General features: G+C 47.9%; 1 protein-coding gene across 2 annotated transcripts in view; it reads left to right on the forward strand.

Moving 5' to 3' along the window:
- The first annotated feature begins 259 nt into the window (after positions 1–259).
- Slc7a1 (solute carrier family 7 member 1) overlaps positions 260–15368 on the forward strand; it is an 80772-nt gene continuing 65663 nt past the window's right edge. The window contains exon 1 of one of the 2 annotated variants that reach the window (XM_029559651.1): positions 260–436. The gene's annotated coding sequence lies outside the window, so the exon portion shown is untranslated. The remainder of the gene's footprint in view (positions 437–15368) is intronic. The other variant, XM_008825048.3, reaches the window with a different exon arrangement.

Here is a 15368-nt window from a genome sequence, read left to right on the forward strand (position 1 = left end):
GCCGAGGGACCAGTAGAGGCAGCCCCGTCGCAGATGGGCGGGGACGGAAACACCAGCAGCAAAAGCGCGGGGAGGTGCCTGGGGCGCGGGGAATCCCAGGTTGAAGCGCGGACGCCTGCGCCCCGCCCACATGGGCACCGCCCCCGTGGCGGCCCAACCTCGTCGCGCAGCGCTGCCATTGGTGCAGGGCGGTGACGCGCCCGGGCGGCGTGGCCGCGGGGCTGTGGAGGGCCGTACGAGGGCGGGGGCCGAACGCGCGGCTGATGAAACCGGCGCGGATCCCGCCCGCCGGGCGCCCCATTCACTCGGCGGGCAGGTGCGAGTGGAGTCAGTGCCTCGTAGCGACGCGCGGCACACCGGCAGCCGGCTCTCCATCCGCGGTCCCCGCTCCGCATCCTGCCCTCCATCACTCCGGCCGCATCCCACCGCCCCCTTGGTGAGTGTCCGAGCCCCGTGGGTGCCGGGACAGCTCCCGGGGGCCTGGGTCACCTTGGCGGGGATCCCCCGGTGTGGCCCGGACGAGGGTCCCTCGCGCGGGGCTGACCTCCCTACTAGGAAGGGCGAGGCGGGGCGGGCGGGGATGCTAGCGGGGCGGGCGCCCTTGCGGCTGTCGCTTCCACGGAGTCCATTTTGGTTCCCTGAAGGCGCGGCGTGGTGCATGATGCAACACCGAGCTGGGGAGCACTGGCGACCCGGTGCCCCGGGGATGCCCGGTCCGCGTGATCGCACAGCGGGCCGGGACGCGCGGGTGGGCCGGGCGGGTCGGTGGACGCGGGCCGGCTGACCTTCGCTGGCGGCCCTGGTGGCATCCGGAGCGGCCGCAGCCGGGGAGCCCTTCCCTTACATGGCGCGGTGCGGAGCACCCCGCCCCGCCCCGCCACGCGGTCGGGCCGTGTCGTCAGTTGCCGTGGGCACCCGCCGGGCCTCTCGCAGGGTGGTCCCCAACTAGGCAGGTGGCGGGTGGGTGGTCGCGGCTGTCCCGCGCTGTCACCTTGAGATGCCCTCTCCCACCCTCCTCCGGGTCCCCAGGGTTACTTCGGGGAATTCCTTCTCGGGTGGGCTTCCTGATTTGGCCTGGAAGGAAAGACTGGGTTCTTCACGCCCTCCAGATGGTGTGGAGTGGGAGGAAGTTCTTCCGGCTCCGTAGACAACCTGTTCTCCACATGTTCCTCTCTGCGTAGTAGAAAACTTCCCGGGCATTGGCGGGTCACCATCCCCGCGTGTCACAGCAGTCACCGTGACAAGCCCCATCGTCTGGTGCCGGGGTCTGCTCGCTCCGGTCGCTATTCAGGGGGGCGTGCGAACCACGTCAGGCTGTTTGGGATAACCAGACATGTGGCTTCAGGAGAAACAAAACAAAACAAAACTGAACAAAAACTACACTTCCCAGTACCCATAGCTGTACTCTCACGTGCTAGAAGACATAGCTGGTATTTCCACTCCAGGTGTATTTCTCCTACACATGTACTCTTCAAGTAAAGTTTCACAAGAACCATGCACTTTCTTTTTCTGGCTGAATGCCTTAATTGTGATTAATAATTTACTTGGGGCTTATCTGAACATTTCTGCCCTTTATGTGTGGATGGGATAATAGGAAACCATGATACATTCATTCCCCTGGTATTTTTAGTTGGCCTCAGTGGAAATTATTATTTTTATCCGAACACACCCTTCTGTCACTAAAACAAAAGGTCTTATTTAAGTCACACAATCAGAATAGATATTTAAGGGAAAAGTCAACAGTGGATTGAAATGGCTTTTAAAGGTTTAGCGTCTTGAGATCATGGTTAAGGGAGCCTTTAATGGGACAAGGGTTAATAGATAGAGATCAGAGAGATATGTCCATTGGCTGTGTCTGAATCTTACAGCTGCTCTAGCATATAATTACTGATTTTAGGTTTTTTGTAAGAGGTATTGAAGGTAAGAGTGTTCCCTCTGGGATTTGAGCTCTAAGATGTTCATTATATTTGGTAGATCTTTCTCTCTGTCCCACGTAGGCCAGGCTGGCCTCTACATTGCAGAGGATGACCTCGAACTTCTGGTCTTCCTGCCTCTCTCCACCCCATCAAGTGCCTGGATTACAGGCATGTGCCTCCAAGCCCAGTTTATGCAGTGCTGAGGATCCATACCTGGGCCTCCTTCGTACTATGCAAACGTTCCCATAACTGTGCTACATTCTTCAGCTCAGATCTCATTTTAAAAAATTAAAAAATGTATTGTTATTGTGTGTGTATGGTGTGTGTGTGTGTTTGTGTGTTTGTGTGTATGTGGTACGCTCGTGCTTGCTTGCAGGTGCATTTGTGGTCAGAGGACAATTTTGTGGAGTCACTTCTCTGCATGGCAAGTTCTTTACAGGCTGAGTTATCAGAACTCAATTAAAACAGTATTAATTGGGGCTGGAGAGATGGCTCAGTGGTTAAGAACACTGTTCTTGCACAAGACCCGGGTTCGAATCCCAGCACCCACATGGCAGCTAACAACTGTCCAGAACTCCAGTTCCAGGGGATCCTACAGCCTCGTCTGTCTTCCTCGGGCATTGCATGACACGAGTGCACTTACCTACACCCAGGCAATACATGCATACATGTAAAATAAAAATAATAATAAAATATAAAAAGCATTTTTAAAAAATTTGTATGAATGTTTTACCTGCATGCATGCAAATACACCTGTGTCATGCAATGGCTGAGGAAGCCAGAAGAGGGCATCAGATACCCTGGAACTGGAGTTATGGACTGTTAGTCATCATGTGGGTGCTAGGAACTGAACTAGGGTCCTCCACAAGAGCAGAGGTTACTCTTAACAGCTGAGCTCTCTCTCTAGCCCCATTTCTCAGTTTTTGATGTAATTATGTTTATTGATGTTTAAGTTGTTTCTTTTTACCAAGGCCAATAAAAATGGTAAGTATGTTGTTGCATTATGCCTGGTGAAATGATGCCTTTCTTGTGAGTTAGGGGTATTGCTTATTACTCTTAGGTAAGAGTCTGAAGAAGGAAGAAGTCCTTGTGGAGAGACATGTCCTTTGATCCTGGAGGTACCTAGGCCTTTGTGGTACATGGACTAGAGATATCATCTGTGTTGATGTTTCACCTGGTTCAATTCCTCCAGGGAGGACCTGTGACTAGGACCCTGAAGTTTTCTTTATACTTGGTCCCCTCAGGCCTGGGTAAAATTTGTTGTGTGTATGCTTGGGATCCATCCCCGGGTCTCCAGTATGCTAAGCATGTGATGCTGTATCACTGAGCTGCACTCTTAGTCCAGGGTCTGGATGTATTTTTGTTGTAGACTCAGAAGGACTGGCTAGCACTTCTGTGAGAGGGACTAGCACCATGCTGTGATTAAGGGGATGGGAGGTTGGCTAAAGAGCAAGCTGGATTAAAAGGCCTTTTTAGAAATTTATTTATTTATTTATTTGGTCTTTTTTTGAGACAGGGTCTTCTGTAGCCCAGCTGGTCTGGAGTTCCTATGTAGACCAGGCTGGCCTTGAACTCACAGAGGTCCACCTGCCTCTGCCTCCCCAGTGCTGGGAGTAAGGTGTGTGCCATCATGCCCGGCTTATTTTTATTTTTTAAAAAGATTTATTTGTGTGTGTGTGTGTGTGTGTGTGTGTGTGTGTGTGTGTGTGCGCCTGTGCCTGTATGCCACTAGAGGGTGTTGAATCCCCTGGACTTGGAGTTCTAGGAAGCTGTTGTAAGCTGTCCAATGTGGGTGTGGAGAACTGAACTTGAGTCCTCTGGAAGAGCAGAAGCTCTCCTAACTGCTGAGCTACCTCTTTAGCTCCCAGAGGAGAAGGACTTTTGCAAAGTTACTATTTTATTTTGACTTATTTATTTATTTATTCATTCATAGTCTTACTATTGTAGACCAGATTGACCTCAAACTTGAGATCCCGCTGCCTCAGCCCCCAGAGTGTGGGATTACAGGTATGTACTACCATACCTGCCACTACAAATAACTTTTTTGGATACCCTCACCATCAGGTGATAGATGCACTTCAGGGGTGGACTGTTGAACCTACCTGCACTGGTGCACTTCAGGGGTGGACTGTTGGACCTACCTGCACTGGGGTTTATCTAGCTCACACCAAAGCTGGGGCCTCTTCTAAAGCTCTTATCTCCTCCCTTGGTTCTCCTGCCTCCTCCAGTTGGTAGTCTGAGGTGGCCCTGTGGGATGGGGCCCCTCTGAACCTGGAATTCAATGTCTTGCATTCTCCTGGACCTTGGACCAATGGCATCAGATCCCAGGTCAAGGAAGCCTTCCTCCACCGAGGGATGGAGTAGATGTGTGTTTTGTGGCAGGTTTTCGATCTTGTGGTAAACTTATGTTGCTTTTCTTTCTGTTCCATCATGATCTATACCTGCCACCACCAAGTTCAAAGCAGCCTTAAAAATGATTGCACCTGAAGTTGTTCGGAGCCACTCATCCAATTGTCAAGGGTGGTTTGGAATGTTTGTCCCCTGGAATTTGTCAGGATGAGCACAGATTGGGGTTGAGGGCAACCTGTGGACTGCTCAGTACACCCATTTCTCTCTCACAGCTTGACTCCCCGGAGCACTGGCTCAGTGGGGTGCTGCTTCCCTCTGGATCCATGTAGATCAGGATTCGGCCATCCCAGAAACAGGCTCCTGGGAAGACATGTCTGGACATTGGGAGGGTCATCCCTCCTGCCACACCCAGAGGCTTGCTTTGTGCTTTCCCCCTGTGGTGGCTGTCATGTACAGTGGGGACCTGCAGATGGTGCAGTCTGTGATCTTGCCAACAACCCAGGAGCAGACAGTGACTAAGGAAAGGCCCCACCCTTCACAGCTTCAGAATGGCCAGTTAAGAGCACAGGGAGGTGACACCCGAGACTTCTGGACTCCTTCCCGAACTGTATACACTTGTTGATTGGTGGAGCTGGTCCTTAGCCTCTAATAGTGCAGCTGGGAAGCTGAAGTCCTTAGTGTTCCTTGAGTGACCAACATCAAATCCATGCATTGCCATTTCTTTCTTGAAATCTTAACTTTTCACATTTTTAATAACAGCAACTAGAAATCTCACTCAGAGAGGGAACACTTTTAAAGGCTGCAACAGTACATTTCTATAGGGATGAGAGACTATCTCATCTCTAAGGTAGGGCTGCATCTTTTAACACTGTCTCTCCCCTTCTTGTCCTTGGGTGCAGGGGTGGGGGGATGGGCAGTTTCATTTTCTTGCCTTTCCCTCTTCTTCCCAAAGTGCTTTAGTTTGCTTTCTGGTGCTGTGATAAAACACCATGATCAAAAGTAACTTGGGGAGGAAAGGGTTTATTTCAATTTAGAGGCTATAGTCTGTCATAGAGGGAAGCCAAGGCACGAGCTTGAAGCTGAAGGCACTGGTGGAATGCTGCTTAGTGGCTTGCTCTCGGGTTCACATATGTTTCTTTCATAGCTTAGGTCCACCTGCCTAGGGATGTTACCACCCACAGTGGGGCTGGGTCCTCATCTACCAATTAGCAATCAAGAAAATGCCTCACAGACATGCCCATGGGTCAATCTGATGGAGGCAATTTAGGAACCTTTAATTGGAGGGTCCTTTTTCCCAGGTGTGCCAAGTTGACAAACTAGATTCCCTTCCTCCAGGACAGAGGACATACATACCATCAGATAAGGTTCTTGACCATAAGAAGAAGCAAATGGTTTCCCTGTGTTTAGTAGCAGGTCCAAGTTCTGCACTGTAGAGGCCTTCTAGTAGTGGTGACTCTAGGTATTGCCTCTTTGGGATATGGCTAATCTGGGTTTACTATGCATTCAGGGGGCTGGAGAGATGGCTCAGTGGTTAAGAACACTAGTTGTTCTTGCAGAAGACCCGGGTTCAAATCCCAGTGCCCACATGGCAGCTAACAACTGTAACTCCAGTCCCAGGAGATCTGACAGCCTCTTCTGACCAATACGGGCATTGCATGACACGGGTGCGCTTACCTACATGCAGGCAATACACGCATACACATAAAATAAAAATAATAAATAATTTTTTTTAAAGATGCATTCAAAGGAGATGTTGTGTCTTTATCCAAAGGAAGGACTGAATGCTAGAATGGGCTTCACTAGAGTAATAACCTTTTCTGAGGTATTCCCTATAGCTATGTGTATAAATGCTCTTCCATGGTGCCTTCCTAACAGTTGGCTTTCTATAGCTGGTTCTTTTTTTGAGACAGGATCTCACTAAGTGCCTGGCTGGTCTCAATTTGTAGACTCAAGCAATTCTTCTGCCTTAGTCTCCTGAGTAGCTACAGAAGCATGCCACTGTGCCTGGCATTATAACTAGCTTTTTGTATTCTCCAATCAGGAGCACGGGGATTTGACTGAGATAGGCCATGTTATCTTTTTAAAAGATTTATTTATTTATTTTATGTGTATGTGTGTTTTGCCTGCATGTATGTAAGTACACCATGTGCAATGCATGCAGAGGTTAGAAGAGGGCATTGGATCCCTTGGAACTGGAGTTACGGATGGTTGTTAGCCACCATGTGGATGCTGAGAACCAAACCTGGGTCCTTTGGAAGAACCTCCAGTGCTCTTAACTGAACTGCTGAGCCATCTCTCCAGTCCCAAGTCATGTTATCTTAACATAGCCTCTGACATACACCAAGTTTAGCTGTTTGATTTAGGTGTGGGAGAAAAAAAAATTGTATAACAACTGGACCTTGCTCTCCTGTTTTACCATATTAAAATATAGTTCTCTTTCCTTGAGATTTTTAAAGCTATTGGTGGGGGGCGGGCATCGGGGTCTCAGAGGTATCAGCTAGCAAGTTCCCAGTTCCATCTAGTCAGTCCTGGATCTGGGAGCACAGGGGAATGACAGCCTCTGGAGCTTTGGACTTTGACTGCCAGGGTGTCCCTGGAAGCTATCACTCCAGGACCCAGGTGCAACCCTGGGTGTATATAACAGGGTCCTTTACGCCTAAGGACCCATAGTCTTGGGCTTGACTTCTCTCAGGACCTCTGGGAAGCCCCTTAGTGTTTTTTTTTGTTTTGTTTTTGTTTTTGTTTTTTGCAGCGAGGGGCTGCCCTTGTCATACTGACTTTTTTTGGGGGGGGCCATTTTGAGACGGGGTCTCCCTGTAGCCTCAGCTGGCCTGGTACTCACTATGTAGACCAGCTGGCCTTGAATTCACAGAGATCTGCCTGCCTCTGCCTTTTGAGTGCTGGAATTAAAGGCATGCGCCACCATGCCTGGCCATACTGACTTCTTAATTCTCAGCATTTTACTCAAATTTCCTTTAAGGTCTTGGTTGGAGGAAAGGTAACATCCAGAATTCAGGATCATCTGTTTGCATCCCTTCTGTGAGGTGATAATATCCCTATATGGAGTAAGAGGGATGGGCATGTGGGGTAGGGGCAGCAGTGAGAAGAGAAGACTACAGGATGATGGTGTTCCCTCCCTATGTGACTCATCTCCCTCTGAGTAGCTTGAGTAGATCTGTTAGCCTAGAAGTGTCCTGTCTGTATCTTCTCATGTTTGTCTGGTTCCATCAGCCACATTCTAAACCACAGTAAGAGGGAAAAGAGTGGCTTTGGGGTTGAGTAGGACCAATAACCGCAAACAGCTTTTTTCCCAGTGGGGCTGGTACTGCTGTTCTGACTGATGGAAGTGGAAACAGGTTGCCCATGGGCACATGGAAAGGTTACAAGTGGCAGAAGGGAGATTTGAACCCAGGTCCCTGGCTTCATACTAACCCCCAGGTGCAGCAAGGCTGTGGGCATTAGCCATGCCTGGGCTCTGGCCTCAGGATGTGTGGGGCATGCTGGGTTTACGTGGAGGCATGGCCAGGACCCTCTTTGTTTCTAAGTAAATTGGGTGGTGTTCAAAGGGCCACCCCATCATTGAGCAGCATGCTGCCCACCCTCTCCCACCCTGATTTCTCTCTGGCCTATGTATGCAGATCTTCCTGGCACAGCTGGAAGTAAAGTTCCCGAGGCAGCTGTGTTGCGCTCAGGGCCAGAACTGGAGCCAGCATGTGTGGCAGAGGCTGGGCTGCATTTCTTTTAGGTCAGTATTTGGCCATTCACGTCACCAGTGTCTGGTTGGATAAAGTACTTCCTGCCCCAGACCCCAGGGGTGCCAGTGTGCTTTATCCCACCCAGTCATCCCTGCACAGGGAGGAGAGCTCTTCGCAGGGGGTCCTATGGGAACAGACTACCCTCCATTCTTCTTGAGATTAGGGGCAGCTCTACTCCTCACCCCTTCGCCACTCTCATCTTTCCTTTGCTGGTTTCTATCATGTGGTACAATGGGAAGCGTCTGCTTTCTTAGAGGTCTTCGATGCCCCCAGAAAGCCTGGAGCGGGAGCTGGCAACCAGGGTCTGCAGCAATGTTCCCCCTCCTACCTCTCAGAGCAGCTCCTGGGTCACAGCATGTCATGGTACCCAGGGCTACCTCCACCTAGCATGATGGCATGAGTGGGGCTCAGGAAGCTGGAGCCTTGGTTGCAGACCCTGGGTGCACTTGGGGCCTCTGGGAAGGCATATTGACTGGGCAGGTTAGGAAAACTCTTTCGCATCTTCCAGTCTTTTCTCCTTTTCTCCTTCACATTTTGGGGTGTAACATTTCAAAGTTCATAACTGTAAGAGTCTGGGGAACTCCTGGGTGTCCTTCATTCCAGTCCACCAGCTGTTTGCGTTTTGTACTTCTCCTTTCTCTCCACACGTGCACACCCTCCCACATGCCCACCCCAATGTTTGCCCCTCATATTTCAAAGTATCTTTCCTAAGATCATGGATGGCCTCTTGTGTAGCCATGGTGTGTTCTTTTTGCTGTGTTTTTTTGTTTGTTTTTACTCCTTTTATTTATTTAATTCCTTTTCTTGCTTTGCTGGGGATGAGCCCAGGACCTCATGCATGGTAGGCGAGTGCTGTGCCACTAGGCCTCTCGCTATGATATCAAACTCAGGAAAGAGCATTGATGGAGTGCTGTCACTGTCCAAATCAGAGTCCACGCTCAGCTTTGAACTGGCCACACAGCATCCTCTAAATCTTATGGGTAGTTCAGGGTGGGCTTCCAGAAGAATTCTAGTTTAATTTTCTGCCTCCTAGGGTCCTTTAAGAAAACCTGTTTCTGTATGTAAGGCCGGTGAAACAGTTGGGCACTGCAGTTAAGGAGGAAGGGGGAGGTGGACCCTCTCCAGGATTCCCACACAAAGGCTTGGGGCTCACCAAACTTGTAAGAAAGGAGGTTGGAAGACTTCTTCGTCTCCAGTTGACCTGGCCACCCAGACCTGTGGCCCCAGCACCCCCACCACTCCTGCAGAAATCTCATGTTGCCCAGTCCTCAGGCTGTCTTTCATGTCTTCGCCCACCCGTTGGGTGGCTGCCCGCTGGTGAGGGCTGACTTAACCACCTTTGATGGTGCTTTTGTCATGCATGTATATCCTCAGGGTAGGGAAGGACAGAGATCATTAGTAAATATCTAGAACTTGTCTGAGACTTGCAGTGTTGCAGGCCCTCTCTTGTCTGCGCTGTGCCCCTTGCTTTCTAGACCTGGCAGAGATTAATGGTACTTTGTATGCCTCCTGGCTGAGGGCCACAGCCTTGGCCTCTTGTGGGTTATGCCTTGGCTGTGCATATGGTTGCCTTTGGGTGACCCCCTTGCCTCTTTTAGATGACCACTGGAGAAATAAAAGTCAAAATTCTAAGCTGAAGCTTGCTCTGCCGGGCTCTCAAACTTAAACCTGAATTCCAAAACGTCTCAAAGCCAGTGTGTGCTGTGAAGTTCCGGTCTCCCTGTGTATTTCTTCACGCCGTCCTCTTCTATCACCAGTGGTTACTGACAGGGTTCCCTGGTGCCCTGACCTGGAATGGGGTTTTACTAAGTGAGTCTGGAATAATTTTTTCTGTGTGCATTTCATTGTCCTCTGCCCCCCAAACAAAATCCGTGCCTCAGTTTCCCCAAGATGTCAGCGTATGCTGTGTGTGAAAAGGAACCTCTGAGGATCAGATCAAAGCTTCAAGTATTTTTCCATGTGTTTGTTTGTTTTTCTCCTGCCCCAGACCCTCTCCTTGAAGGAGCTGGCCTTGACAGTGACTCTGGTGGGCAGCAGCCCAGAGTTTGAGCACCCTGCTGAGCCCAGTAGCTTCTAACCTGGCCAGACTAGCACCAGAGGGCCAGTCTTCAAAGAAGCCTTTTGAAGTGCAAACATTTCCTTTCCTGAAAAGAAGGGAAACTGAAATGAAAACTTATTGTTCTGCAGGGACAATGTTCTCTTCGATCAAAGAGGGAGTGGGGCTTATAAAGGTAGATTCACAGATTAGACTTGGATGCCAACATGCATGTGACTATCACTGTGGAAGGCCATATTGGGGTCTCTGAGATTGGTAAGACTGTATTTCCCTCTTTTCTTAAGCCCCTAAGTCTAGATCTAACATTGTTCTGTGTCTCTAGAGTATTTGTAGAAATGCCTTGTGGTAATCCTTTGGAGTGTCTATTGGTGAGGTATGATACTATCTCCTGTTTAGAATATTATGTAGCCGATAAAAATGGTATCTTTCAAGAATATTTGATATATGGAAAAATCTTTGATGTTAAAAATGAAAAAAACCCACTTATTTTCCCATATTTTAGGTTACCTTAATAAACTATGCATTTGAACAGAAAGAAAAGACTGTTAGAATTGGACTTTAGGGGCTGTGCATCTCAGTGGTTGGAGTGTGTGCTTACTAGCATTTGAGAGGCCCTGGGTTGTATCTCTAGTACCAAAATAATAGATAAGTAACACTACCTTGCTTGCTGCTGTGCTTATAGAGCCTAAAATACTGCTCAACAAATATTTACTGAATAGTTTTATAATTAGTAAATTCTATGTAAAGGAAGAATGTCTTTGAGGTAAGCAGTAATATTTGGCATTTGGATAGGGCAGTGAGCTATTTTAAATTTCTATTATTCTCCTGTCCTGATGTCTCAGATTGGGGTTTATTTGGTATGTACTACATTTTGTACTTGGGTACAAATCATACTCTGAACGAGGAGACCTCATCATTTTAGTGTTTGGAATAATCCAGTTTTGTGGCAATCAGAATATGGGCATCCAGTGTTTTAGCTAGATTTGGTAGTTTAGTGCTGTCACAGGCCCTTATCAAATTGCAGCTCCTCACTTGTGGCCAATGACTACTGTTGAGAATTTCTGCCTGGTTTGCTGGGAATTTCTCATCTTTGAGCATCAGTTCTAACAAGATACCCTGGCTGCCTGTCATCCTGATTCCTGAGTTAGTAGTTTTCTGAGATGGAGCTGCTTCTCCCCTGCAGTAGTGTAGATTGGCTTGGAAATGTTCCTGGATCAGGGAAGGTGCCCAGCACCATTCCTCCCATCCTGGTGCCCGTGTCCATGTCTGTCCTGTCCTATTGAATATGAAACAGGGGAGTTAGAGCCTGCTGGTGCAGATCTGTGATGGGTTGAGGTTCTAGAAGCCTGTTCTTGGGATGGCCTTTTTCTGGGCTGTTGGTACCTACATACTGGTGTTCCCTAGGGCAGTGATCTTCAAAATTCTTTGCATATTATAACAAGGGCTAAATTTGCATTGTGACCAAGCATACAACATAGGATAGATTGAAATGAAAGTTGGTTGGAGCTACTCCTTACCCATGATGTACTGTGTGTGTGTGTGTGTGTGTGTGTGTGCGCGCGCGCGTGTGTGTGCGTGTGTGTCGCTAGGGCTTGAATTCAGGGCTTAAGCAAGTGAGGGATTTACCATTGTGCTAGATAGTGTATTTTTTAGTCCATTTCATTAAAAAAATTAAGACCCTGGTGTAGCTTGCAGAACATTGCTAGGCCTGTACATACCTTGCATAAATCTACCACTGGAACCGAGACTCTCAGGGCCACTGAGGTATGAGGGGACAAGAAGTAGTTGAAAACTTAGACTAGTTTTCCTGAAGAAAGCAGGCTAGCATAAGTTTCTGTGATTAAAGTTTCTGTCTGAGGTGGACATTCTTCTCTGTGATGACTCCTGAGAGGGTAAAAAGGTTGCAGGGCAAGCCTTGAATTTTCCAGTGTGCACTGAGTGTGTAAAGGAGGCACCTCTGCCTTCAGCTGCCTTTCAGAGGTGGCCCGGTCAGAACTAGTGAGTGCTCCCTAGAAATAGGCTATACATTTGTTAATTGAAGTGCTTTGACTTCCTTGAGTTCATTTTATTCAGTGGAGTTTGAAGAAGAACCTATTTGAAAGGTTAACCTTGTTTTTCAGAGGTAAGGATTATGGGACGAACAGGAGAAAGATACTCATAGAAAGTTAATTTTTGGGTTGTCAAGGCTGATGGATTCAAATTGCACAGAGTTCTGAAAATCTAACAGCAACAGCAATCATGCCATTAAATAGTTCTTGAAAAGGTCGAAAGGAGTTTTACTTAAGTGTTTGAATTTTTCTTTTTGGCTTAGTGAATAAATATCAAGTCTGTGTATATCATCCTTAAAACAATTGCAAATCAAGGGAATTGAATCTCTGGAACAAGGACATCGTGACATTAGAAAACTAAACCCCTGGCTCTTTGAAACAATGTACAAATATCTGTCCTTGTTCCTTACAGGAACCTTGCTTCTCCATCAGAATGAATTTTCTGTAAGGATTCAGAGTACTTAGCTTACAGTCTTTTAAGAGATGCATGCACAAGTTAGAAATATTGCCGACATTGTTAGGACTTGAGAAGCAAGTCTGTGGAGTTGTTTTTATGCAGTTGTGTGTGTATAAGTGAGAACTTATAATTTCAGTTGAACAACAATTCTTCCACAAATCTATAGATTTATTTAGTGTGTGGGGAGCAAGGTGTGCATGTGGAGATTAGGGGACTCTCCTCCTGCTGTGTGGGTTCTGGGCCTCAAATCCAGGCTTTCTTGACGGCAAGCACCTTTATGCATTGAGCATTTATGCATTGTCAGCCCTAACCTTAAATTATTTGGAGTAGTTTGGTTTTGTTGCATAAACTTGCTGGAAGACATTTCTTTTTTAGCTTGCTTTCTCCCTAATGGACCATCTTGGGAGATTTTAAAGCAAGAACCTTTATTAATTCTTTGAGTAATTGTATAGAACTGGGAAGGTTTGTCTCACTGTTCTGAGCAAGGGAAGGTTTGTATCACTGTTCTGAGAGTTTGATACAATTAGAATTTTAGAAAGTTAACATTTAATTTGTCCCTGGTTTTATGCCTAATTGCTGAAGCCTCTTTGAGTCTGGTCTACTGAGTGAAGGCCAATCAGTACGTGGCTGCCTTTTCTTCCTCAGGCGATTTTAAGTAGGGGCAGTGTATGGAGAGCCACAAAATCTGAATCACTTTTGCTATGCTCCAGTTGTCCATTGCTGTCCTGAGGTGGGCATCTGCTAGGGAGGTCTTGCTGGGTCACTCTGCATAGGTGTTGGTGAGGGCCTTGGGGTCTTTAGGGGCTGCTGACTCTTGTTCCAGCTGGGTGTCTAGATATGCTAAGGGAGTGTCATCTTATCCTGAGAGGCTGGGTGGGGGGTGGGGCCTGAAACAGGAGAGGACAGATTCCACAACACAGACACTGTGCACGTGAGCACTGCTGCTCCAAATTCAAATGAGCCACGGACCAGAACATTTTAGCTCTTGCCCCGGCATTGTCCTTGCTGCTAGACTTACTGGAGCCAGCAGAACTTTATGTCTTACCTGATTATGCTGTGAGTGTGGCATGCTCTCCCTTGCCTAGGCCATGTGGCCCGAGGACAGTCCATTCCAGCTAGTTCAGGACCTCCTGAAAGGCCTGTACCTACAGATGCAAGCTATACATTAGCGAACATAAAAACTGAAACCCAGGGACAAGACTAATTAGTGTATTGTTCCTAGAAATGGAGCACACAATACAGGAAGCATTTCTACTCTGAATGCCATAATATTGCTGCTTCAGTATTTCTTACTCTTGTAAACAGGTACATACAGAACAGCAGGATGGATGTGCCCATAGGGTCAGGCTAGATAGAAGGAAGGAATACATGTCTGCACACATTAGCTAAGAAATTTGCATAGCGTGATGGGGCCTTTCATATCTTGAAGCCCAGCTTTGGGTGTCATTAAACATCTTGGCCTTCATGAGCACACACAGACTTCCCTGGAGATCTTGCTGAATGCATACTCCTATTCTGGAGGTCCTGAGTAGATCTGGGAGATTGCATTTCTAACCACTTTTCACAACCACTTGGAGGAGCAAGCCTCTAGAAAATGCTAGAACTGGGAAAAATTACAGGAGACTTGAATTTATAAACCTCAGGCCATCTCTGTGTCTTCAGTACCTAGAGCAGTGCCTGAATACAGAGTAGACACTTCAAAAATGTCCTTTCAGTGTCCAGGAGGGGTATGGGGGCCCCTGCCTAGTCAGCGTGTTTGTTTCTGACCAGCCTGGTTATCTGTTCGCAGCTGACTGCAGATAGGACTGTTAAGTTCTACAGAGGTAAGGCTCCCGAAAGTGGTACAAAGTGATATCCCAGGGCCTGGACAGTTGGCAGCAGGAAGGGGACAGAAGTGTACAGAAAGAGATGCAAGAACTTATCCACCAAAGGAGAGTGATTGAGCTGAGAGTCAAGCAGCCTGCCCCACTGCAGGAGATCTGTGTGGCATGACCAGTTACAACTCTGCCTCAAGTTTCTGCATTTGAAAATTGAGCACGTCACAGACCTCACTTTGTAGGCAGTGTTGAGGTTTAAAGCTTAGGATCTGCAGGATGCTCAGTAAAGGCAACCTCTGCTTAGACTGGGTGTATACAGGTTTAAGCTCCAGCCTTCAGGGAGTTTTCTCCAGGATGAAAAAAAGACCATTCCTGAGGTTGCACATAAATGTGTGCTTGCTGTGCTGGTAAGAGAGTGGGTGTCAGTTAACAGGTACAGCGATGTTTCTGGAAGACCAAGTGGTAGTAAGATGGGCCAAGGCTTGTTCCCTCTTAGTCAGGAAATTCTTCATGGAAGCGGTGGATGTCAAGAGCTTTCTAATTAAGAGTAAGCTGGGGGAAGATGAACCCAGCTTGGAGAGGGACTGTGGAGGCGGATTTGGCACTACCAGAGCAGGCTTGGAATGCCAGGTTCCAGGGTCCCCTGCTCAGAAGGCCTTAAATCTAGGTGCCACTTGGAAGAGTTGGAGCATGTAGGGGTGTATGCTTGGATGACTAAGCCTCCTTGTAATTTATTTATGCTTAGCTCTTAAAGTTTCAGAAAGGGATGGCTGAAGGGAAAAGGGGTGCTCCAACTACTACCCACTAGCTCCCTAAGGGCCCTCAACCCTGCCAAAGGATGGGATTTGACTTGGAAACCTCACACTAAACCTTGGCTATGTTTGCCTGTCATTGAGTTCAAAGTGGTTTAACTGGTGTGGGAGATGGCAAGGGGAAATTTAACGTAAGAGAGAAGAGGCGAAATAGATCC

This window comes from Nannospalax galili, unplaced genomic scaffold (assembly GCF_000622305.1).
Source record: "Nannospalax galili isolate Female #2095 unplaced genomic scaffold, S.galili_v1.0 scaffold768, whole genome shotgun sequence".
NCBI lineage: Eukaryota > Metazoa > Chordata > Mammalia > Rodentia > Spalacidae > Nannospalax > Nannospalax galili.